This window comes from Telmatherina bonti (genome assembly GCF_933228915.1).
Source record: "Telmatherina bonti genome assembly, chromosome: 16".
NCBI lineage: Eukaryota > Metazoa > Chordata > Actinopteri > Atheriniformes > Telmatherinidae > Telmatherina > Telmatherina bonti.
Genome location: NC_136614.1, coordinates 2,580,139 through 2,607,706, shown reverse-complemented (window position 1 = coordinate 2,607,706; position 27,568 = coordinate 2,580,139).

Sequence of the window (27,568 nt, the reverse complement as noted above, 5' to 3'; positions counted from 1 at the left end):
TAACATAAGACAGCGACTGGCAAACATCAGTCAGCGACTGGTTAACATCAGACAGCGACTGGCTAACATCATACAGCGACCGGTTAACATCAGACAGCGACTGGCTAACATCAGTCAGCGACTGGTTAACATCAGTCAGCGACTGGTTAACATCAGACAGCGACCCGTTAACATTAGTCAGCGACTGGTTAACATCAGACAGCGACCGGTTAACATCAGTCAGCGACTGCCTAACGTCAGACAGCGACCGGTTAACGTCAGACAGCGACTGGCTAACATCAGAGCGACTGGTTAACATCAGAGCGACTGGTTAACATCAGACAGCGACTGGATAACATCAGTCAGCGATTGGCTAACATCAGACAGCGACTGGCTAACATCAGTCAGCGATTGGCTAACATCAGACAGCGACCAGTTTACATCAGACAGCGACTAGCTAAGATCAGACAGCGACTGGCAAGCATCAGACAGCGACCAGTTAACATCAGACAGCGACTGGCTAACATCAGACAGCGACTGGCTAACATCAGACAGCGACTGGCAAACATCAGTCAGCGACTGGCTAACATCAGAGCGACTGGTTAACATCAGAGCGACTGGTTAACATCACACAGCGACCAGTTAACATCAGACAGCGACTGGCTAACATCAGTCAGCGATTGGATAACATCAGACAGCGACTGGCTAACATCAGAGCGACTGGTTAACATCAGAGCGACTGGTTAACATCAGACAGCGACTGGGTAACATCAGACAGCGACCAGTTAACATCAGACAGCGACTGGCTAACATCAGAGCGACTGGTTAACATCAGTCAGCGACTGGTTAACATCAGACAGCGACTGGCTAACATCAGACAGCGACCAGTTAACGTCAGACAGCGACCGGTTAACATCAGACAGCGACTGGCTAACATCATACAGCGACTGGCTAACATCAGACAGCGACTGGCTAACATCAGACAGCGACCGGTTAACATCAGACAGCGACTGGCTAACATCAGTCAGCGACTGGCTAACATCAGACAGCGACTGGCTAACATCAGACAGCGACTGGCTAACATCAGACAGCGACCAGTTAACATCAGACAGCGACTGGCTAACATCACACAGCGACAGGCTAACATCAGACAGCGACTGGCAAACATCAGTCAGCGACTGGCTAACATCAGACATGGACCAGTTAACATCAGACAGCGACTGGCTAACATCAGTCAGCGACTGGCTAACATCAGACAGCGACCAGTTAACATCAGACAGCTACTGGCTAACATCAGAGAGCGACTGGTTAACATCAGTCAGCGACTGGTTAACATCAGACAGCGACTGGCTAACATCAGACAGCGACCAGTTAACATCAGACAGCGACTGGCTAACATCAGAGCGACTGGCTAACATGAGACAGCGACTGGCTAACATCAGACAGCGACTGGCTAATATCAGACAGCGACAGGTTAACATCAGACAGCGACTGGCTAACATCAGACAGCGACTGGCTAACATCAGACAGCGACTGGCTAACATCAGACAGCGACCGGTTAACATCAGACAGCGACTGGCTAACATCAGACAGCGACTGGCTAACATCAGACAGCGACTGGCTAACATCAGACAGCGACTGGCTAATATCAGAGCGACTGGTTAACATCAGAGCGACTGGTTAACATCAGACAGCGACTGGCTAACATAAGACAGCGACTGGCAAACATCAGTCAGCGACTGGTTAACATCAGACAGCGACTGGCTAACATCATACAGCGACCGGTTAACATCAGACAGCGACTGGCTAACATCAGTCAGCGACTGGTTAACATCAGTCAGCGACTGGTTAACATCAGACAGCGACCCGTTAACATTAGTCAGCGACTGGTTAACATCAGACAGCGACCGGTTAACATCAGTCAGCGACTGCCTAACGTCAGACAGCGACCGGTTAACGTCAGACAGCGACTGGCTAACATCAGAGCGACTGGTTAACATCAGAGCGACTGGTTAACATCAGACAGCGACTGGATAACATCAGTCAGCGATTGGCTAACATCAGACAGCGACTGGCTAACATCAGTCAGCGATTGGCTAACATCAGACAGCGACCAGTTTACATCAGACAGCGACTAGCTAAGATCAGACAGCGACTGGCAAACATCAGTCAGCGACTGGTTAACATCAGACAGCGACTGGCTAACATCATACAGCGACCGGTTAACATCAGACAGCGACTGGCTAACATCAGTCAGCGACTGGTTAACATCAGTCAGCGACTGGTTAACATCAGACAGCGACCCGTTAACATTAGTCAGCGACTGGTTAACATCAGACAGCGACCGGTTAACATCAGTCAGCGACTGCCTAACGTCAGACAGCGACCGGTTAACGTCAGACAGCGACTGGCTAACATCAGAGCGACTGGTTAACATCAGAGCGACTGGTTAACATCAGACAGCGACTGGATAACATCAGTCAGCGATTGGCTAACATCAGACAGCGACTGGCTAACATCAGTCAGCGATTGGCTAACATCAGACAGCGACCAGTTTACATCAGACAGCGACTAGCTAAGATCAGACAGCGACTGGCAAGCATCAGACAGCGACCAGTTAACATCAGACAGCGACTGGCTAACATCAGACAGCGACTGGCTAACATCAGACAGCGACTGGCAAACATCAGTCAGCGACTGGCTAACATCAGACAGCGACCAGTTAACATCAGACAGCGACTGGCTAACATCAGACAGCGACTGGCTAACATCAGACAGCGACTGGCTAACATCAGACAGCGACCAGTTAACATCAGACAGCGACTGGCTAACATCAGACAGCGACTGGCTAACATCAGACAGCGACTGGCAAACATCAGTCAGCGACTGGCTAACATCAGACAGCGACCAGTTAACATCAGACAGCGACTGGCTAACATCAGACAGCGACTGGCTAACATCAGACAGCGACTGGCTAACATCAGACAGCGACCAGTTAACATCAGACAGCGACTGGCTAACATCAGACAGCGACTGGCTAACATCAGACAGCGACTGGCAAACATCAGTCAGCGACTGGCTAACATCAGACATGGACCAGTTAACATCAGACAGCGACTGGCTAACATCAGACAGCGACTGGCTAACATCAGACAGCGACCAGTTAACATCAGACAGCTACTGGCTAACATCAGACAGCGACTGGCTAACATCAGTCAGCGACTGGTTAACATTAGACAGCGACTGGCTAACATCAGACAGCGACCAGTTAACATCAGACAGCGACTGGCTAACATCAGAGCGACTGGCTAACATGAGACAGCGACTGGCTAACATCAGACAGCGACTGGCTAATATCAGACAGCGACAGGTTAACATCAGACAGCGACTGGCTAACATCAGACAGCGACTGGCTAACATCAGACAGCGACTGGCTAACATCAGACAGCGACCGGTTAACATCAGACAGCGACTGGCTAACATCAGACAGCGACTGGCTAACATCAGACAGCGACTGGCTAACATCAGACAGCGACTGGCTAATATCAGAGCGACTGGTTAACATCAGAGCGACTGGTTAACATCAGACAGCGACTGGCTAACATAAGACAGCGACTGGCAAACATCAGTCAGCGACTGGTTAACATCAGACAGCGACTGGCTAACATCATACAGCGACCGGTTAACATCAGACAGCGACTGGCTAACATCAGTCAGCGACTGGTTAACATCAGTCAGCGACTGGTTAACATCAGACAGCGACCCGTTAACATTAGTCAGCGACTGGTTAACATCAGACAGCGACCGGTTAACATCAGTCAGCGACTGCCTAACGTCAGACAGCGACCGGTTAACGTCAGACAGCGACTGGCTAACATCAGAGCGACTGGTTAACATCAGAGCGACTGGTTAACATCAGACAGCGACTGGATAACATCAGTCAGCGATTGGCTAACATCAGACAGCGACTGGCTAACATCAGTCAGCGATTGGCTAACATCAGACAGCGACCAGTTTACATCAGACAGCGACTAGCTAAGATCAGACAGCGACTGGCTAACATCAGACAGCGACTGGCTAACATCAGACAGCGACTGGCAAACATCAGTCAGCGACTGGCTAACATCAGAGCGACTGGTTAACATCAGAGCGACTGGTTAACATCACACAGCGACCAGTTAACATCAGACAGCGACTGGCTAACATCAGTCAGCGATTGGATAACATCAGACAGCGACTGGCTAACATCAGAGCGACTGGTTAACATCAGAGCGACTGGTTAACATCAGACAGCGACTGGGTAACATCAGACAGCGACCAGTTAACATCAGACAGCGACTGGCTAACATCAGAGCGACTGGTTAACATCAGTCAGCGACTGGTTAACATCAGACAGCGACTGGCTAACATCAGACAGCGACCAGTTAACGTCAGACAGCGACCGGTTAACATCAGACAGCGACTGGCTAACATCATACAGCGACTGGCTAACATCAGACAGCGACTGGCTAACATCAGACAGCGACCGGTTAACATCAGACAGCGACTGGCTAACATCAGACAGCGACAGGCTAACATCAGACAGCGACTGGCTAACATCAGACAGCGACCGGTTAACATCAGACAGCGACTGGCTAGCATCAGACAGCGACCAGTTAACATCAGACAGCGACTGGCTAACATCAGACAGCGACTGGCAAACATCAGACAGCGACTGGCTAACAACAGACAGCGACTGGCTAACATCAGACAGCGACTGGCTAACATCAGACAGCGACTGGTTAACATCAGAGTGACTGGTTAACATCAGACAGCGACCAGTTAATATCAGACAGCGACTGGCTAACATCAGACAGCGACTGGCTAACATCAGAAAGAGACCAGTTAACATCAGACAGCAACTGGCTAACATCAGACAGCGACCAGTTAACATCAGACAGCGAGTGGCTAACATCAGACAGCGACTGGCTAACATCAGACAGCGACCAGTTAACGTCAGACAGCGACCGGTTAACATCAGTCAGCAACTGGCTAACATCAGACAGCGACTGGCTAACATCAGACAGCGACCAGTTAACGTCAGACAGCGACCGGTTAACATCAGTCAGCAACTGGCTAACATCAGAGCGACTGGTTAACATCAGTCAGCGACTGGCTAACATCAGAGCGACTGGTTAACATCAGAGCGACTGGTTAACATCACACACCGACTGGTTAACATCAGTCAGCGACTGGCTAACATCAGAGCGACTGGTTAACATCAGTCAGCGACTAGCTAACATCAGTCAGCGACTGGCTAACATCAGAGCGACTGGTTAACATCACACACCGACTGGTTAATATCAGTCAGCGACTGCCTAACATCAGAGCGACTGGTTAACATCAGTCAGCGACTGGCTAACATCAGAGCGACTGGTTAACATCACACACCGACTGGTTAACATCAGTCAGCGAATGGCTAACATCAGAGCGACTGGTTAACATCAGAGCGACTGGTTAACATCAGTCAGCGACTGGCTAACATCAGAGCGACTGGTTAACATCACACACCGACTGGTTAACATCAGTCAGCGACTGGCTAACATCAGAGCGACTGGTTAACATCAGAGCGACTGGTTAACATCAGTCAGCGACTCGCTAACATCAGAGCGACTGGCTAACATCAGTCAGCGACTGGCTAACATCAAAGCGACTGGCTAATATCAGTCAGCGACTGGCTAACATCAGAGCGACTAGTTAACATCACACACCGACTGGCTAACATCAGAGCGACTGGTTAACATCACACACCGAATGGTTAATATCAGAGAGCGACTGGCTAAATTCAGAGCGACTGGCTAACATCAGAGCGACTGGTTAACATCACACACCGACTGGTTAACATCAGACAGCGACTGGTTAACATCAGTCAGCGACTGGCTAACATCAGAGCGACTGGTTAACATCACACACCGACTGATTAACATCAGACAGCGACTGGCAAACATCAGACAGCGACCAGTTAACATCAGACAGCGACTGGCTAACATCAGTCAGCGACTGGCTAACATCAGACAGCGACTGGCTAACGTCAGAGCGACTGGTTAATATCAGTCAGCGACTGGCTAACATCAGAGCGACTGGTTAACATCAGAGCGACTGGTTAACATGACACACCGACTGGCTAACATCAGACAGCGACTGGCTAACATCAGACAGCGACCAGTTAACATCAGACAGCGATTGGCTAACATCAGACAGCGACTGGCTAACATCAGACAGCGACTGGCAAACATCAGTCAGCGACTGGCTAACATCAGACAGCGACCAGTTAACATCAGACAGCGACTGGCTAACATCAGTCAGCGACTGGCTAACATTAGACAGCGACCAGTTAACATCAGACAGCTGCTGGCTAACATCAGAGAGCGACTGGTTAACATCAGTCAGCGACTGGTTAACATCAGACAGCGCACGGTTAACATCAGACAGCGACCAGTTAACATCAGACAGCGACTGGCTAACATCATACAGCGACCAGTTAAAATCAGTCAGCGATTGGCTAACATCAGACAGCGACTGGCTAACATCAGACAGCGACCAGTTAACATCAGACAGCGACTGGCTAACATCAGACAGCGACTGGCTAACATCAGACAGCGACCAGTTAACATCAGACAGCGACTGGCTAACATCAGACAGCGACTGGCTAACATCAGACAGCGACCAGTTAACATCAGACAGCGACTGGCTAACATCAGACAGCGACTGGCTAACATCAGACAGCGACTGGCAAACATCAGTCAGCGACTGGCTAACATCAGACATGGACCAGTTAACATCAGACAGCGACTGGCTAACATCAGTCAGCGACTGGCTAACATCAGACAGCGACCAGTTAACATCAGACAGCTACTGGCTAACATCAGAGAGCGACTGGTTAACATCAGTCAGCGACTGGTTAACATCAGACAGCGACTGGCTAACATCAGACAGCGACCAGTTAACATCAGACAGCGACTGGCTAACATCAGAGCGACTGGCTAACATGAGACAGCGACTGGCTAACATCAGACAGCGACTGGCTAATATCAGACAGCGACAGGTTAACATCAGACAGCGACTGGCTAACATCAGACAGCGACTGGCTAACATCAGACAGCGACTGGCTAACATCAGACAGCGACCGGTTAACATCAGACAGCGACTGGCTAACATCAGACAGCGACTGGCTAACATCAGACAGCGACTGGCTAACATCAGACAGCGACTGGCTAATATCAGAGCGACTGGTTAACATCAGAGCTACTGGTTAACATCAGACAGCGACTGGCTAACATAAGACAGCGACTGGCAAACATCAGTCAGCGACTGGTTAACATCAGACAGCGACTGGCTAACATCATACAGCGACCGGTTAACATCAGACAGCGACTGACTAACATCAGTCAGCGACTGGTTAACATCAGTCAGCGACTGGTTAACATCAGACAGCGACCCGTTAACATCAGTCAGCGACTGGTTAACATCATACAGCGACCGGTTAACATCAGTCAGCGACTGCCTAACGTCAGACAGCGACCGGTTAACGTCAGACAGCGACTGGCTAACATCAGAGCGACTGGTTAACATCAGAGCGACTGGTTAACATCAGACAGCGACTGGCTAACATCAGTCAGCGATTGGCTAACATCAGACAGCGACTGGCTAACATCAGTCAGCGATTGGCTAACATCAGTCAGCGACCAGTTAACATCAGAGCGACTGGCTAAGATCAGACAGCGACTGGCTAGCATCAGACAGCGACCAGTTAACATCAGACAGCGACTGGCTAACATCAGACAGCGACTGGCTAACATCAGACAGCGACTGGCAAACATCAGTCAGCGACTGGCTAACATCAGAGCGACTGGTTAACATCAGAGCGACTGGTTAACATCAGACAGCGACGGGGTAACATCACACAGCGACCAGTTAACATCAGACAGCGACTGGCTAACATCAGAGCGACTGGTTAACATCAGAGCGACTGGTTAACATCAGACAGCGACTGGGTAACATCAGAGCGACTGGTTAACATCAGAGCGACTGGTTAACATCAGACAGCGACTGGGTAACATCAGACAGCGACCAGTTAACATCAGACAGCGACTGGCTAACATCAGTCAGCGACTGGCTAACATCAGACAGCGACTGGCTAACGTCAGAGCGACTGGTTAATATCAGTCAGCGACTGGCTAACATCAGAGCGACTGGTTAACATCAGAGCGACTGGTTAACATGACACACCGACTGGCTAACATCAGACAGCGACTGGCTAACATCAGACAGCGACCAGTTAACATCAGACAGCGATTGGCTAACATCAGACAGCGACTGGCTAACATCAGACAGCGACTGGCAAACATCAGTCAGCGACTGGCTAACATCAGACAGCGACCAGTTAACATCAGACAGCGACTGGCTAAAATCAGTCAGCGACTGGTTAACATCAGTCAGCGACTGGTTAACATCAGACAGCGCACGGTTAACATCAGACAGCGACCAGTTAACATCAGACAGCGACTGGCTAACATCATACAGCGACCAGTTAAAATCAGTCAGCGATTGGCTAACATCAGACAGCGACTGGCTAACATCAGACAGCGACCAGTTAACATCAGACAGCGACTGGCTAACATCAGACAGCGACTGGCTAACATCAGACAGCGACCAGTTAACATCAGACAGCGACTGGCTAACATCAGACAGCGACTGGCTAACATCAGACAGCGACCAGTTAACATCAGACAGCGACTGGCTAACATCAGACAGCGACTGGCTAACATCAGACAGCGACTGGCAAACATCAGTCAGCGACTGGCTAACATCAGACATGGACCAGTTAACATCAGACAGCGACTGGCTAACATCAGTCAGCGACTGGCTAACATCAGACAGCGACCAGTTAACATCAGACAGCTACTGGCTAACATCAGAGAGCGACTGGTTAACATCAGTCAGCGACTGGTTAACATCAGACAGCGACTGGCTAACATCAGACAGCGACCAGTTAACATCAGACAGCGACTGGCTAACATCAGAGCGACTGGCTAACATGAGACAGCGACTGGCTAACATCAGACAGCGACTGGCTAATATCAGACAGCGACAGGTTAACATCAGACAGCGACTGGCTAACATCAGACAGCGACTGGCTAACATCAGACAGCGACTGGCTAACATCAGACAGCGACCGGTTAACATCAGACAGCGACTGGCTAACATCAGACAGCGACTGGCTAACATCAGACAGCGACTGGCTAACATCAGACAGCGACTGGCTAATATCAGAGCGACTGGTTAACATCAGAGCTACTGGTTAACATCAGACAGCGACTGGCTAACATAAGACAGCGACTGGCAAACATCAGTCAGCGACTGGTTAACATCAGACAGCGACTGGCTAACATCATACAGCGACCGGTTAACATCAGACAGCGACTGACTAACATCAGTCAGCGACTGGTTAACATCAGTCAGCGACTGGTTAACATCAGACAGCGACCCGTTAACATCAGTCAGCGACTGGTTAACATCATACAGCGACCGGTTAACATCAGTCAGCGACTGCCTAACGTCAGACAGCGACCGGTTAACGTCAGACAGCGACTGGCTAACATCAGAGCGACTGGTTAACATCAGAGCGACTGGTTAACATCAGACAGCGACTGGCTAACATCAGTCAGCGATTGGCTAACATCAGACAGCGACTGGCTAACATCAGTCAGCGATTGGCTAACATCAGTCAGCGACCAGTTAACATCAGAGCGACTGGCTAAGATCAGACAGCGACTGGCTAGCATCAGACAGCGACCAGTTAACATCAGACAGCGACTGGCTAACATCAGACAGCGACTGGCTAACATCAGACAGCGACTGGCAAACATCAGTCAGCGACTGGCTAACATCAGAGCGACTGGTTAACATCAGAGCGACTGGTTAACATCAGACAGCGACGGGGTAACATCACACAGCGACCAGTTAACATCAGACAGCGACTGGCTAACATCAGAGCGACTGGTTAACATCAGAGCGACTGGTTAACATCAGACAGCGACTGGGTAACATCAGAGCGACTGGTTAACATCAGAGCGACTGGTTAACATCAGACAGCGACTGGGTAACATCAGACAGCGACCAGTTAACATCAGACAGCGACTGGCTAACATCAGAGCGACTGGTTAACATCAGAGCGACTGGTTAACATCAGACAGCGACTGGGTAACATCAGACAGCGACCAGTTAACATCAGACAGCGACTGGCTAACATCAGTCAGCGATTGGCTAACATCAGACAGCGAGTGGCTAACATCAGACACAAACCAGTTAACATCAGACAGCGACTGGCTAACATCAGACAGCGACTGGCAATCATCAGTCAGCGACTGGCTAACATCAGACAACGACCAGTTAACATCAGACAGCGACTGGCTAACATCAGTCAGCGACTGGCTAACATCAGGCAGCGACTGGCTAACATCAGACAGCGACCAGTTAACATCAGACAGCGACTGGCTAACATCAGACAGCGACTGGCTAACATCAGACAGCGACTGGCAAACATCAGTCAGCGACTGGCTAACATCAGACAGCGACCAGTTAACATCAGACAGCGACTGGCTAACATCAGTCAGCGACTGGCTAACATCAGACAGCGACCAGTTAACATCAGACAGCGACTGGCTAACATCAGACAGCGACTGGTTAACATCAGTCAGCGACTGGTTAACATCAGACAGCGACTGGCTAACATCAGACAGCGACCAGTTAACATCAGACAGCGACTGGCTAACATCAGAGCGACTGGTTAACATCAGTCAGCGACTGGTTAACATCAGACAGCGACTGGCTAACATCAGACAGCGACTGGCTAACATCAGTCAGCGACTGGTTAACATCAGACAGCGACTGGCTAACATCAGACAGCGACTGGCTAACATCAGTCAGCGACTGGTTAACATCAGACAGCGACCGGTTAACATCAGAGCGACTGGTTAACATCAGACAGCGACTGGCTAACATAAGACAGCGACTGGCTAACATCAGTCAGCGACTGGTTAACATCAGACAGCGACTGGCTAACATCAGACAGCGACCAGTTAACGTCAGACAGCGACCGGTTAACATCAGTCAGCGACTGGCTAACATCAGAGCGACTGGTTAACATCAGTGAGCGACTAGCTAACATCAGTCAGCGACTGGCTAACATCAGAGCGACTGGTTAACATCAGTCAGCGACTAGCTAACATCAGTCAGCGACTGGCTAACATCAGAGCGACTGGTTAACATCAGTCAGCGACTGGCTAACATCAGAGCGACTGGTTAACATCACACACCGACTGGTTAACATCAGTCAGCGACTGGCTAACATCAGACAGCGACTGGCTAACATCAGACAGCGACTGGCTAACATCAGACAGCGACCGGTTAACATCAGACAGCGACTGGCTAACATCAGACAGCGACTGGCTAACATCAGACAGCGACTGGCTAATATCAGAGCGACTGGTTAACATCAGAGCGACTGGTTAACATCAGACAGCGACTGGCTAACATAAGACAGCGACTGGCAAACATCAGTCAGCGACTGGTTAACATCAGACAGCGACTGGCTAACATCATACAGCGACCGGTTAACATCAGACAGCGACTGGCTAACATCAGTCAGCGACTGGTTAACATCAGTCAGCGACTGGTTAACATCAGACAGCGACCCGTTAACATCAGTCAGCGACTGGTTAACATCAGACAGCGACCGGTTAACATCAGTCAGCGACTGCCTAACGTCAGACAGCGACCGGTTAACGTCAGACAGCGACTGGCTAACATCAGAGCGACTGGTTAACATCAGAGCGACTGGTTAACATCAGACAGCGACTGGCTAACATCAGTCAGCGATTGGCTAACATCAGACAGCGACCAGTTAACATCAGACAGCGACTGGCTAAGATCAGACAGCGACTGGCTAGCATCAGACAGCGACCAGTTAACATCAGACAGCGACTGGCTAACATCAGACAGCGACTGGCTAACATCAGACAGCGACTGGCAAACATCAGTCAGCGACTGGCTAACATCAGAGCGACTGGTTAACATCAGAGCGACTGGTTAACATCAGACAGCGACTGGGTAACATCACACAGCGACCAGTTAACATCAGACAGCGACTGGCTAACATCAGTCAGCGATTGGATAACATCAGACAGCGACTGGCTAACATCAGAGCGACTGGTTAACATCAGAGCGACTGGTTAACATCAGACAGCGACTGGGTAACATCAGACAGCGACCAGTTAACATCAGACAGCGACTGGCTAACATCAGTCAGCGATTGGCTAACATCAGACAGCGAGTGGCTAACATCAGACACAAACCAGTTAACATCAGACAGCGACTGGCTAACATCAGACAGCGACTGGCTAACATCAGACAGCGACTGGCAATCATCAGTCAGCGACTGGCTAACATCAGACAACGACCAGTTAACATCAGACAGCGACTGGCTAACATCAGTCAGCGACTGGCTAACATCAGACAGCGACTGGCTAACATCAGACAGCGACCAGTTAACATCAGACAGCGACTGGCTAACATCAGACAGCGACTGGCAATCATCAGTCAGCGACTGGCTAACATCAGACAACGACCAGTTAACATCAGACAGCGACTGGCTAACATCAGTCAGCGACTGGCTAACATCAGACAGCGACTGGCTAACATCAGACAGCGACTGGCTAACATCAGTCAGCGACTGGCTAACATCAGACAGCGACCAGTTAACATCAGACAGCGACTGGCTAACATCAGTCAGCGACTGGCTAACATCAGACAGCGACCAGTTAACATCAGACAGCGACTGGCTAACATCAGACAGCGACTGGTTAACATCAGTCAGCGACTGGTTAACATCAGACAGCGACTGGCTAACATCAGACAGCGACCAGTTAACATCAGACAGCGACTGGCTAACATCAGAGCGACTGGTTAACATCAGTCAGCGACTGGTTAACATCAGACAGCGACTGGCTAACATCAGACAGCGACTGGCTGACATCAGTCAGCGACTGGTTAACATCAGACAGCGACTGGCTAACATCAGACAGCGACCGGTTAACATCAGAGCGACTGGTTAACATCAGACTGCGACTGGCTAACATAAGACAGCGACTGGCTAACATCAGTCAGCGACTGGTTAACATCAGACAGCGACTGGCTAACATCAGTCAGCGACTGGCTAACATCAGACAGCGACTGGCTAACGTCAGAGCGACTGGTTAATATCAGTCAGCGACTGGCTAACATCAGAGCGACTGGTTAACATCAGAGCGACTGGTTAACATCACACACCGACTGGCTAACATCAGACAGCGACTGGCTAACATCAGACAGCGACCAGTTAACATCAGACAGCGACTGGCTAACATCAGACAGCGACTGGCTAACATCAGACAGCGACCAGTTAACATCAGACAGCGACTGGCTAACATCAGACAGCGACTGGCTAACATCAGACAGCGACTGGCAAACATCAGTCAGCGACTGGCTAACATCAGACAGCGACCAGTTAACATCAGACAGCGACTGGCTAACATCAGTCAGCGACTGGCTAACATCAGACAGCGACCAGTTAACATCAGACAGCTGCTGGCTAACATCAGAGAGCGACTGGTTAACATCAGTCAGCGACTGGTTAACATCAGACAGCGCACGGTTAACATCAGACAGCGACCAGTTAACATCAGACAGCGACTGGCTAACATCATACAGCGACCAGTTAAAATCAGTCAGCGATTGGCTAACATCAGACAGCGACTGGCTAACATCAGACAGCGACCAGTTAACATCAGACAGCGACTGGCTAACATCAGACAGCGACTGGCTAACATCAGACAGCGACCAGTTAACATCAGACAGCGACTGGCTAACATCAGACAGCGACTGGCTAACATCAGACAGCAACTGGCTAACATCAGACAGCGACCAGTTAACATCAGACAGCGACTGGCTAACATCAGACAGCGACTGGCTAACATCAGACAGCGACTGGCAAACATCAGTCAGCGACTGGCTAACATCAGACATGGACCAGTTAACATCAGACAGCGACTGGCTAACATCAGTCAGCGACTGGCTAACATCAGACAGCGACCAGTTAACATCAGACAGCTACTGGCTAACATCAGAGAGCGACTGGTTAACATCAGTCAGCGACTGGTTAACATCAGACAGCGACTGGCTAACATCAGACAGCGACCAGTTAACATCAGACAGCGACTGGCTAACATCAGAGCGACTGGCTAACATGAGACAGCGACTGGCTAACATCAGACAGCGACTGGCTAATATCAGACAGCGACCGGTTAACATCAGACAGCGACTGGCTAACATCAGTCAGCGACTGGTTAACATCAGACAGCGACTGGCTAACATCATACAGCGACCGGTTAACATCAGACAGCGACTGGCTAACATCAGTCAGCGACTGGTTAACATCAGTCAGCGACTGGTTAACATCAGACAGCGACCCGTTAACATCAGTCAGCGACTGGTTAACATCAGACAGCGACCGGTTAACATCAGTCAGCGACTGCCTAACGTCAGACAGCGACCGGTTAACGTCAGACAGCGACTGGCTAACATCAGAGCGACTGGTTAACATCAGAGCGACTGGTTAACATCAGACAGCGACTGGCTAACATCAGTCCAGCGATTGGCTAACATCAGACAGCGACTGGCTAACATCAGTCAGCGATTGGCTAACATCAGACAGCGACCAGTTAACATCAGACAGCGACTGGCTAAGATCAGACAGCTACTGGCTAGCATCAGACAGCGACCAGTTAACATCAGACAGCGACTGGCTAACATCAGACAGCGACTGGCTAACATCAGACAGCGACTGGCAAACATCAGTCAGCGACTGGCTATCATCAGAGCGACTGGTTAACATCAGAGCGACTGGTTAACATCAGACAGCGACTGGGTAACATCACACAGCGACCAGTTAACATCAGACAGCGACTGGCTAACATCAGTCAGCGATTGGATAACATCAGACAGCGACTGGCTAACATCAGAGCGACTGGTTAACATCAGAGCGACTGGTAAACATCAGACAGCGACCAGTTAACATCAGACAGCGACTGGCTAACATCAGTCAGCGAGTGGCTAACATCAGACACAAACCAGTTAACATCAGACAGCGACTGGCTAACATCAGACAGCGACTGGCTAACATCAGACAGCGACTGGCAATCATCAGTCAGCGACTGGCTAACATCAGACAACGACCAGTTAACATCAGACAGCGACTGGCTAACATCAGTCAGCGACTGGCTAACATCAGACAGCGACTGGCTAACATCAGACAGCGACCAGTTAACATCAGACAGCGACTGGCTAACATCAGACAGCGACTGGCTAACATCAGACAGCGACTGGCAAACATCAGTCAGCGACTGGCTAACATCAGACAGCGACCAGTTAACATCAGACAGCAACTGGCTAACATCAGTCAGCGACTGGCTAACATCAGACAGCGACCAGTTAACATCAGACAGCGACTGGCTAACATCAGACAGCGACTGGTTAACATCAGTCAGCGACTGGTTAACATCAGACAGCGACTGGCTAACATCAGACAGCGACCAGTTAACATCAGACAGCGACTGGCTAACATCAGAGCGACTGGTTAACATCAGTCAGCGACTGGTTAACATCAGACAGCGACTGGCTAACATCAGACAGCGACTGGCTAACATCAGTCAGCGACTGGTTAACATCAGACAGCGACTGGCTAACATCAGACAGCGACCGGTTAACATCAGAGCGACTGGTTAACATCAGACTGCGACTGGCTAACATAAGACAGCGACTGGCTAACATCAGTCAGCGACTGGTTAACATCAGACAGCGACTGGCTAACATCAGTCAGCGACTGGCTAACATCAGACAGCGACTGGCTAACGTCAGAGCGACTGGTTAATATCAGTCAGCGACTGGCTAACATCAGAGCGACTGGTTAACATCAGAGCGACTGGTTAACATCACACACCGACTGGCTAACATCAGACAGCGACTGGCTAACATCAGACAGCGACCAGTTAACATCAGACAGCGACTGGCTAACATCAGACAGCGACTGGCTAACATCAGACAGCGACCAGTTAACATCAGACAGCGACTGGCTAACATCAGACAGCGACTGGCTAACATCAGACAGCGACTGGCAAACATCAGTCAGCGACTGGCTAACATCAGACAGCGACCAGTTAACATCAGACAGCGACTGGCTAACATCAGTCAGCGACTGGCTAACATCAGACAGCGACCAGTTAACATCAGACAGCTGCTGGCTAACATCAGAGAGCGACTGGTTAACATCAGTCAGCGACTGGTTAACATCAGACAGCGCACGGTTAACATCAGACAGCGACCAGTTAACATCAGACAGCGACTGGCTAACATCATACAGCGACCAGTTAAAATCAGTCAGCGATTGGCTAACATCAGACAGCGACTGGCTAACATCAGACAGCGACCAGTTAACATCAGACAGCGACTGGCTAACATCAGACAGCGACTGGCTAACATCAGACAGCGACCAGTTAACATCAGACAGCGACTGGCTAACATCAGACAGCGACTGGCTAACATCAGACAGCAACTGGCTAACATCAGACAGCGACCAGTTAACATCAGACAGCGACTGGCTAACATCAGACAGCGACTGGCTAACATCAGACAGCGACTGGCAAACATCAGTCAGCGACTGGCTAACATCAGACATGGACCAGTTAACATCAGACAGCGACTGGCTAACATCAGTCAGCGACTGGCTAACATCAGACAGCGACCAGTTAACATCAGACAGCTACTGGCTAACATCAGAGAGCGACTGGTTAACATCAGTCAGCGACTGGTTAACATCAGACAGCGACTGGCTAACATCAGACAGCGACCAGTTAACATCAGACAGCGACTGGCTAACATCAGAGCGACTGGCTAACATGAGACAGCGACTGGCTAACATCAGACAGCGACTGGCTAATATCAGACAGCGACCGGTTAACATCAGACAGCGACTGGCTAACATCAGTCAGCGACTGGTTAACATCAGACAGCGACTGGCTAACATCATACAGCGACCGGTTAACATCAGACAGCGACTGGCTAACATCAGTCAGCGACTGGTTAACATCAGTCAGCGACTGGTTAACATCAGACAGCGACCCGTTAACATCAGTCAGCGACTGGTTAACATCAGACAGCGACCGGTTAACATCAGTCAGCGACTGCCTAACGTCAGACAGCGACCGGTTAACGTCAGACAGCGACTGGCTAACATCAGAGCGACTGGTTAACATCAGAGCGACTGGTTAACATCAGACAGCGACTGGCTAACATCAGTCCAGCGATTGGCTAACATCAGACAGCGACTGGCTAACATCAGTCAGCGATTGGCTAACATCAGACAGCGACCAGTTAACATCAGACAGCGACTGGCTAAGATCAGACAGCGACTGGCTAGCATCAGACAGCGACCAGTTAACATCAGACAGCGACTGGCTAACATCAGACAGCGACTGGCTAACATCAGACAGCGACTGGCAAACATCAGTCAGCGACTGGCTATCATCAGAGCGACTGGTTAACATCAGAGCGACTGGTTAACATCAGACAGCGACTGGGTAACATCACACAGCGACCAGTTAACATCAGACAGCGACTGGCTAACATCAGTCAGCGATTGGATAACATCAGACAGCGACTGGCTAACATCAGAGCGACTGGTTAACATCAGAGCGACTGGTTAACATCAGACAGCGACTGGGTAACATCAGACAGCGACCAGTTAACATCAGACAGCGACTGGCTAACATCAGTCAGCGATTGGCTAACATCAGACAGCGAGTGGCTAACATCAGACACAAACCAGTTAACATCAGACAGCGACTGGCTAACATCAGACAGCGACTGGCTAACATCAGACAGCGACTGGCAATCATCAGTCAGCGACTGGCTAACATCAGACAACGACCAGTTAACATCAGACAGCGACTGGCTAACATCAGTCAGCGACTGGCTAACATCAGACAGCGACTGGCTAACATCAGACAGCGACCAGTTAACATCAGACAGCGACTGGCTAACATCAGACAGCGACTGGCTAACATCAGACAGCGACTGGCAAACATCAGTCAGCGACTGGCTAACATCAGACAGCGACCAGTTAACATCAGACAGCGACTGGCTAACATCAGTCAGCGACTGGCTAACATCAGACAGCGACCAGTTAACATCAGACAGCGACTGGCTAACATCAGACAGCGACTGGTTAACATCAGTCAGCGACTGGTTAACATCAGACAGCGACTGGCTAACATCAGACAGCGACCAGTTAACATCAGACAGCGACTGGCTAACATCAGAGCGACTGGTTAACATCAGTCAGCGACTGGTTAACATCAGACAGCGACTGGCTAACATCAGACAGCGACTGGCTAACATCAGTCAGCGACTGGTTAACATCAGACAGCGACTGGCTAACATCAGACAGCGACCGGTTAACATCAGAGCGACTGGTTAACATCAGACAGCGACTGGCTAACATCAGTCAGCGACTGGTTAACATCAGACAGCGACTGGCTAACATCAGACAGCGACCAGTTAACGTCAGACAGCGACCGGTTAACATCAGTCAGCGACTGGCTAACATCAGAGCGACTGGTTAACATCAGTGAGCGACTAGCTAACATCAGTCAGCGACTGGCTAACATCAGAGCGACTGGTTAACATCAGTCAGCGACTAGCTAACATCAGTCAGCGACTGGCTAACATCAGAGCGACTGGTTAACATCAGTCAGCGACTGGCTAACATCAGAGCGACTGGTTAACATCACACACCGACTGGTTAACATCAGTCAGCGACTGGCTAACATCAGAGCGACTGGTTAACATCAGTCAGCGACTAGCTAACATCAGTCAGCGACTGGTTAACATCAGAGCGACTGGTGAACATCACACACCGACTGGTTAACATCAGTCAGCGACTGGCTAACATCAGACAGCGACCGGTTAACATCAGTCAGCGACTGGTTAACATCAGACAGCGACCGGTTAACATCAGTCAGCGACTGCCTAACGTCAGACAGCGACCGGTTAACGTCAGAGCGACTGGTTAACATCACACACCGACTGGTTAACATCAGTCAGCGACTGGCTAACATCAGAGCGACTGGTTAACATCAGTCAGCGACTGGCTAACATCAGAGCGACTTGTTAGCATCACACACCGACTGGTTAACATCAGTCAGCGAATGGCTAACATCAGAGCGACTGGTTAACATCAGAGCGACTGGTTAACATCAGTCAGCGACTGGCTAACATCAGAGCGACTGGCTAACATCAGTCAGCGACTGGCTAACATCAAAGCGACTGGCTAATATCAGTCAGCGACTGGCAAACATCAGAGCGACTAGTTAACATCAGTCAGCGACTGGCTAACATCAGTCAGCGACTGGCTAACATCAGACAGCGACTGGCTAACATCAGACAGCGACTGGCTAACATCAGACAGCGACCGGTTAACATCAGAGCAACTGGTTAACATCAGTCAGCGACTGGCTAACATCAGAGTGACTGGTTAACATCACACACCGACTGGTTAACATCAGTCAGCGACTGGCTAACATCAGAGCGACTGGTTAACATCAGTCAGCGACTGGCTAACATCAGAGTGACTGGTTAACATCACACACCGACTGGTTAACATCAGACAGCGACTGGCTAACATCAGACAGCGACCAGTTAACATCAGACAGCGACTGGTTAACAGCACACACCGACTGGTTAACATCAGTCAGCGACTGGCTAACATCAGAGCGACTGGCTAACATCAGACAGCGACTGGCTAACATCAGAGCGACTAGCTAACATCAGTCAGCCACTGGCTAACAACAGAGCGACTGGTTAACATCAGTCAGCGACTGGCTAACATCAGAGCGACTGGTTAACATCACACACCGACTGGTTAACATCAGTCAGCGACTGGCTAACATCAGAGCGACTGGTTAACATCAGTCAGCGACTAGCTAACATCAGTAAGCGACTGGTTAACATCAGAGCGACTGGTTAACATCAGTCAGCGACTGGCTAACATCAGAGCGACTGGTTAACATCACACACCGACTGGTTAACATCAGTCAGCGACTGGCTAACATCAGAGCGACTGGTTAACATCAGTCAGCGACTGGCTAACATCAGAGCGACTGGTTAACATCACACACCGACTGGTTAACATCAGTCAGCGAATGGCTAACATCAGAGCGACTGGTTAACATCAGTCAGCGACTGGCTAACATCAGTCAGCGACTGGCTAACATCAGAGCGACTGGTTAACATCACACACCGACTGGTTAACATCAGTCAGCGAATGGCTAACATCAGAGCGACTGGCTAACGTCAGACAGCGACTGGCTAACATCAGTCAGCGACTGGCTAACATCAGAGCGACTGGTTAACATCAGTCAGCGACTGGCTAACATCAGAGCGACTGGTTAACATCACACACCGACTGGTTAACATCAGTCAGCGACTGGCTAACATCAGAGCGACTGGTTAACATCAGTCAGCGACTGGCTAACATCAGAGCGACTGGTTAACATCACACACCGACTGGTTAACATCAGTCAGCGAATGGCTAACATCAGAGCGACTGGTTAACATCAGAGCGACTGGTTAACATCAGTCAGCGACTGGCTAACGTCAGAGCGACTGGTTAACATCAATCAGCGACTGGCTAACATCAGAGCGACTGGTTAACATCACACACCGACTGGTTAACATCAGTCAGCGACTGGCTAACATCAGAGCGACTGGTTAACATCAGAGCGACTGGTTAACATCAGTCAGTGACTGGCTAACATCAGAGCGACTGGCTAACATCAGTCAGCGACTGGCTAACATCAAAGCGACTGGCTAATATCAGTCAGCGACTGGCTAACATCAGAGCGACTAGTTAACATCAGTCAGCGACTGGCTAACATCAGAGCGACTGGTTAACATCACACACCGACTGGTTAACATCAGACAGCGACTGGCTAACATCAGAGCGACTGGCTAACATCAGAGCGACTGGTTAACATCAGTCAGCGACTGGCTAACATCAGAGCGACTGGCTAACATCAGTCAGCGACTGGCTAACATCAGAGCGACTGGTTAACATCACACACCGACTGGTTAACATCAGACAGCGACTGGCTAACATCAGACAGCGACCAGTTAACATCAGACAGCGACTGGCTAACATCAGACAGCGACCAGTTAACATCAGACAGCGACTGGCTAACATCAGTCAGCGACTGGCTAACATCAGACAGCGACTGGCTAACGTCAGAGCGACTGGTTAACATCAGTCAGCGACTGGCTAACATCAGAGCGACTGGTTAACATCAGAGCGACTGGTTAACATCACACACCGACTGGTTAACATCAGACAGCGCACGGTTAACATCAGACAGTGACCAGTTAACATCAGACAGCGACTGGCTAACATCATACAGCGACCAGTTAACATCAGACAGCGACTGGCTAACATCAGTCAGCGACTGGCTAACATCAGACAGCGACTGGCTAACGTCAGAGCGACTGGTTAACATCAGTCAGCGACTGTCTAACATCAGAGCGACTGGTTAACATCAGAGCGACTGGTTAACATCACACACCGACTGGTTAACATCAGACAGCGCACGGTTAACATCAGACAGTGACCAGTTAACATCATACAGCGACCAGTTAACATCAGACAGCGACTGGCTAACATCAGACAGCGACCAGTTAACATCAGACAGCGACTGGCTAACATCAGTCAGCGACTGGCTGACATCAGACAGCGACTGGCTAACGTCAGAGCGACTGGTTAACATCAGTCAGCGACTGGCTAACATCAGAGCGACTGGTTAACATCAGAGCGACTGGTTAACATCACACACCGACTGGTTAACATCAGACGGCGCACCGTTAACATCAGACAGTGACCAGTTAACATCAGACAGCGACTGGCTAACATCAGACAGCGACTGGCTAACATCAGACAGCGACTGGCTAACATCAGACAGCGACTGGTTAACATCAGAGCGACTGGTTAACAACAGACAGCGACTGGCTAACATCAGACAGCGACTGGCTAACATCAGTCAGCGACTGGTTAACATCAGACAGCGACTGGCTAACATCAGACAGCGACCAGTTAACGTCAGACAGCGACCGGTTAACATCAGGCAGCGACTGGCTAATATCAGACAGCGACTGGCTAACATCAGACAGCGACCAGTTAACATCAGACAGCGACTGGCTAATCTCAGACACCGACCAGTTAAGATCAGACAGAGACCAGTTAACATCAGTCAGCGACTGGCTAACATTAGAGCGACTGGTTAACATCAGTCAGCGACTGGCTAACATCAGAGCGACTGGTTAACATCACACACCGACTGGTTAACATCAGACAGCGACTGGCTAACATCAGACAGCGACCAGTTAACATCAGACAGCGACTGGTTAACATCACACACCGACTGGTTAACATCAGACAGCGACTGGCTAACATCAGACAGCGACTGGCTAACATCAGACAGCGACCAGTTAACATCAGTCAGTGACTGGCAAACATCAGACAGCGACCGGTTAACATCAGTCAGCGACTGGCTACCGTCAGACAGCGACCGGTTAACATCAGACAGCGACTGGCTAACATCAGAGCGACTGGTTAAGATCAGTCAGCGACTGGCTAACATCAGAGCGACTGGCTAACATCAGACAGCGACTGGCTAACATCAGAGCGACTAGCTAACATCAGTCAGCCACTGGCTAACAACAGAGCGACTGGTTAACATCAGTCAGCGACTGGCTAACATCAGAGCGACTGGTTAACATCACACACCGACTGGTTAACATCAGTCAGCGACTGGCTAACATCAGAGCGACTGGTTAACATCAGTCAGCGACTAGCTAACATAAGTCAGCGACTGGTTAACATCAGAGAGACTGGGTAACATCACACACCGACTGGTTAACATCAGTCAGCGACTGGCTAACATCAGAGCGACTGGTTAACATCAGTCAGCGACTAGCTAACATCAGTCAGCGACTGGCTAACATCAGAGCGACTGGTTAACATCAGTCAGCGACTGGCTAACATCAGAGCGACTGGTTAACATCACACACCGACTGGTTAACATCAGTCAGCGACTGGCTAACATCAGAGCGACTGGTTAACATCAGTCAGCGACTGGCTAACATCAGAGCGACTGGTTAACATCACACACCGACTGGTTAACATCAGTCAGCGAATGGCTAACATCAGAGCGACTGGTTACCATCAGAGCGACTGGTTAACATCAATCAGCGACTGGCTAACATCAGAGCGACTGGTTAACATCACACACCGACTGGTTAACATCAGTCAGCGACTGGCTAACATCAGAGCGACTGGTTAACATCAGAGCGACTGGTTAACATCAGTCAGCGACTGGCTAACATCAGAGCGACTGGCTAACATCAGTCAGCGACTGGCTAACATCAAAGCGACTGGCTAATATCAGTCAGCGACTGGCTAACATCAGAGCGACTAGTTAACATCAGTCAGCGACTGGCTAACATCAGAGCGACTGGTTAACATCACACACCGACTGGTTAACATCAGGCAGCGACTGGCTAACATCAGAGCGACTGGCTAACATCAGAGCGACTGGTTAACATCAGTCAGCGACTGGCTAACATCAGAGCGACTGGCTAACATCAGTCAGCGACTGGCTAACATCAGAGCGACTGGTTAACATCACACACCGACTGGTTAACATCAGACAGCGATTGGCTAACATCAGACAGCGACCAGTTAACATCAGACAGCGACTGGCTAACATCAGTCAGCGACTGGCTAACATCAGACAGCGACTGGCTAACGTCAGAGCGACTGGTTAACATCAGTCAGCGACTGGCTAACATCAGAGCGACTGGTTAACATCAGAGCGACTGGTTAACATCACACACCGACTGGTTAACATCAGACAGCGCACGGTTAACATCAGACAGTGACCAGTTAACATCAGACAGCGACTGGCTAACATCATACAGCGACCAGTTAACATCAGACAGCGACTGGCTAACATCAGTCAGCGACTGGCTAACATCAGACAGCGACCAGTTAACATCAGACAGCGACCAGTTAACATCAGTCAGCGACTGGCTAACATCAGAGCGACTGGTTAACATCACACACCGACTGGTTAACATCAGACAGCGACTGGCTAACATCAGACAGCGACCAGTTAACATCAGACAGCGACTGGTTAACATCACACACCGACTGGTTAACATCAGACAGCGACTGGCTAACATCAGACAGCGACTGGCTAACATCAGACAGCGACCAGTTAACATCAGTCAGTGACTGGCAAACATCAGACAGCGACCGGTTAACATCAGTCAGCGACTAGCTACCGTCAGACAGCGACCGGTTAACATCAGACAGCGACTGGCTAACATCAGAGCGACTGGTTAACATCAGTCAGCGACTGGTTAACACCAGACAGCGACCGGTTAACATCAGTCAGCGACTGGTTAACATCAGACAGCGACCGGTTAACATCAGTCAGTGACTGGCTAACATCAGAGCGACTGGTTAACATCAGAGCGACTGGTTAACATCAGACAGCGACTGGCTAACATCAGACAGCGACCAGTTAACATCAGACAGCGACTGGCTAACATCAGTCAGCGATTGGCTAACATCAGACAGCGACTGGCTAACATCAGACAGCGACCAGTTAACATCAGACAGCGACTGGCTAACATCAGACAGCGACTGGCTAACATCAGACAGCGACCAGTTAACATCAGACAGCGACTGGCTAACATCAGACAGCGACCAGTTAACATCAGACAGCGACTGGCTAACATCAGTCAGCGATTGGCTAACATCAGACAGCGACTGGCTAACATCAGACAGCGACCAGTTAACATCAGACAGCGACTGGCTAACATCAGACAGCGACCAGTTAACATCAGACAGCGACTGGCTAACATCAGACAGCGACTGGCTAACATCAGACAGCGACTGGCTAACATCAGAGCGACTGGTTAACATCAGTCAGCGACTAGCTAACATCAGTCAGCGACTGGCTAACATCAGAGCGACTGGTTAACATCAGTCAGCGACTGGCTAACATCAGAGCGACTGGTTAACATCACACACCGACTGGTTAACATCAGTCAGCGACTGGCTAACATCAGAGCGACTGGTTAACATCAGTCAGCGACTGGCTAACATCAGAGCGACTGGTTAACATCACACACCGACTGGTTAACATCAGTCAGCGAATGGCTAACATCAGAGCGACTGGTTACCATCAGAGCGACTGGTTAACATCAATCAGCGACTGGCTAACATCAGAGCGACTGGTTAACATCACACACCGACTGGTTAACATCAGTCAGCGACTGGCTAACATCAGAGCGACTGGTTAACATCAGAGCGACTGGTTAACATCAGTCAGCGACTGGCTAACATCAGAGCGACTGGCTAACATCAGTCAGCGACTGGCTAACATCAAAGCGACTGGCTAATATCAGTCAGCGACTGGCTAACATCAGAGCGACTAGTTAACATCAGTCAGCGACTGGCTAACATCAGAGCGACTGGTAACCATCACACACCGACTGGTTAACATCAGACAGCGACTGGCTAACATCAGAGCGACTGGCTAACATCAGAGCGACTGGTTAACATCAGTCAGCGACTGGCTAACATCAGAGCGACTGGCTAACATCAGTCAGCGACTGGCTAACATCAGAGCGACTGGTTAACATCACACACCGACTGGTTAACATCAGACAGCGACTGGCTAACATCAGACAGCGACCAGTTAACATCAGACAGCGACTGGCTAACATCAGTCAGCGACTGGCTAACATCAGACAGCGACTGGCTAACGTCAGAGCGACTGGTTAACATCAGTCAGCGACTGGCTAACATCAGAGCGACTGGTTAACATCAGAGCGACTGGTTAACAACACACACCGACTGGTTAACATCAGACAGCGCACGGTTAACATCAGACAGTGACCAGTTAACATCAGACAGCGACTGGCTAACATCATACAGCGACCAGTTAACATCAGACAGCGACTGGCTAACATCAGTCAGCGACTGGCTAACATCAGACAGCGACTGGCTAACATCAGACAGCGACTGGCTAACATCAGACAGCGACCAGTTAACATCAGACAGCGACAAGTTAACATCAGTCAGCGACTGGCTAACATTAGAGCGACTGGTTAACATCAGTCAGCGACTGGCTAACATCAGAGCGACTGGTTAACATCACACACCGACTGGTTAACATCAGACAGCGACTGGCTAACATCAGACAGCGACCAGTTAACATCAGACAGCGACTGGTTAACATCACACACCGACTGGTTAACATTAGACAGCGACTGGCTAACATCAGACAGCGACTGGCTAACATCAGACAGCGACCAGTTAACATCAGTCAGTGACTGGCAAACATCAGACAGCGACCGGTTAACATCAGTCAGCGACTGGCTACCGTCAGACAGCGACCGGTTAACATCAGACAGCGACTGGCTAACATCAGAGCGACTGGTTAACATCAGTCAGCGACTGGTTAACACCAGACAGCGACCGGTTAACATCAGTCAGCGACTGGTTAACATCAGACAGCGACCGGTTAACATCAGTCAGCGACTGGCTAACATCAGAGCGACTGGTTAACATCAGAGCGACTGGTTAACATCAGACAGCGACTGGCTAACATCAGACAGCGACCAGTTAACATCAGACAGCGACTGGCTAACATCAGTCAGCGATTGGCTAACATCAGAGAGCGACTGGCTAACATCAGACAGCGACCAGTTAACATCAGACAGCGACTGGCTAACATCAGACAGCGACTGGCTAACATCAGACAGCGACCAGTTAACATCAGACAGCGACTGGCTAACATCAGACAGCGACCAGTTAACATCAGACAGCGACTGGCTAACATCAGACAGCGACCAGTTAACATCAGACAGCGACTGGCTAACATCAGACAGCGACTGGCTAACATCAGACAGCGACTGGCTAACATCAGTCAGCGAGTGGCTAACATCAGAGCGACTGGCTAACATCAGTCAGCGACTGGCTAACATCAGAGCGACTGGTTAACATCACACACCGACTGGTTAACATCAGACAGCGACTGGCTAACATCAGACAGCGACCAGTTAACATCAGACAGCGACTGGCTAACATCAGTCAGCGACTGGCTAACATCAGACAGCGACTGGCTAACGTCAGAGCGACTGGTTAACATCAGTCAGCGACTGGCTAACATCAGAGCGACTGGTTAACATCAGAGCGACTGGTTAACAACACACACCGACTGGTTAACATCAGACAGCGCACGGTTAACATCAGACAGTGACCAGTTAACATCAGACAGCGACTGGCTAACATCATACAGCGACCAGTTAACATCAGACAGCGACTGGCTAACATCAG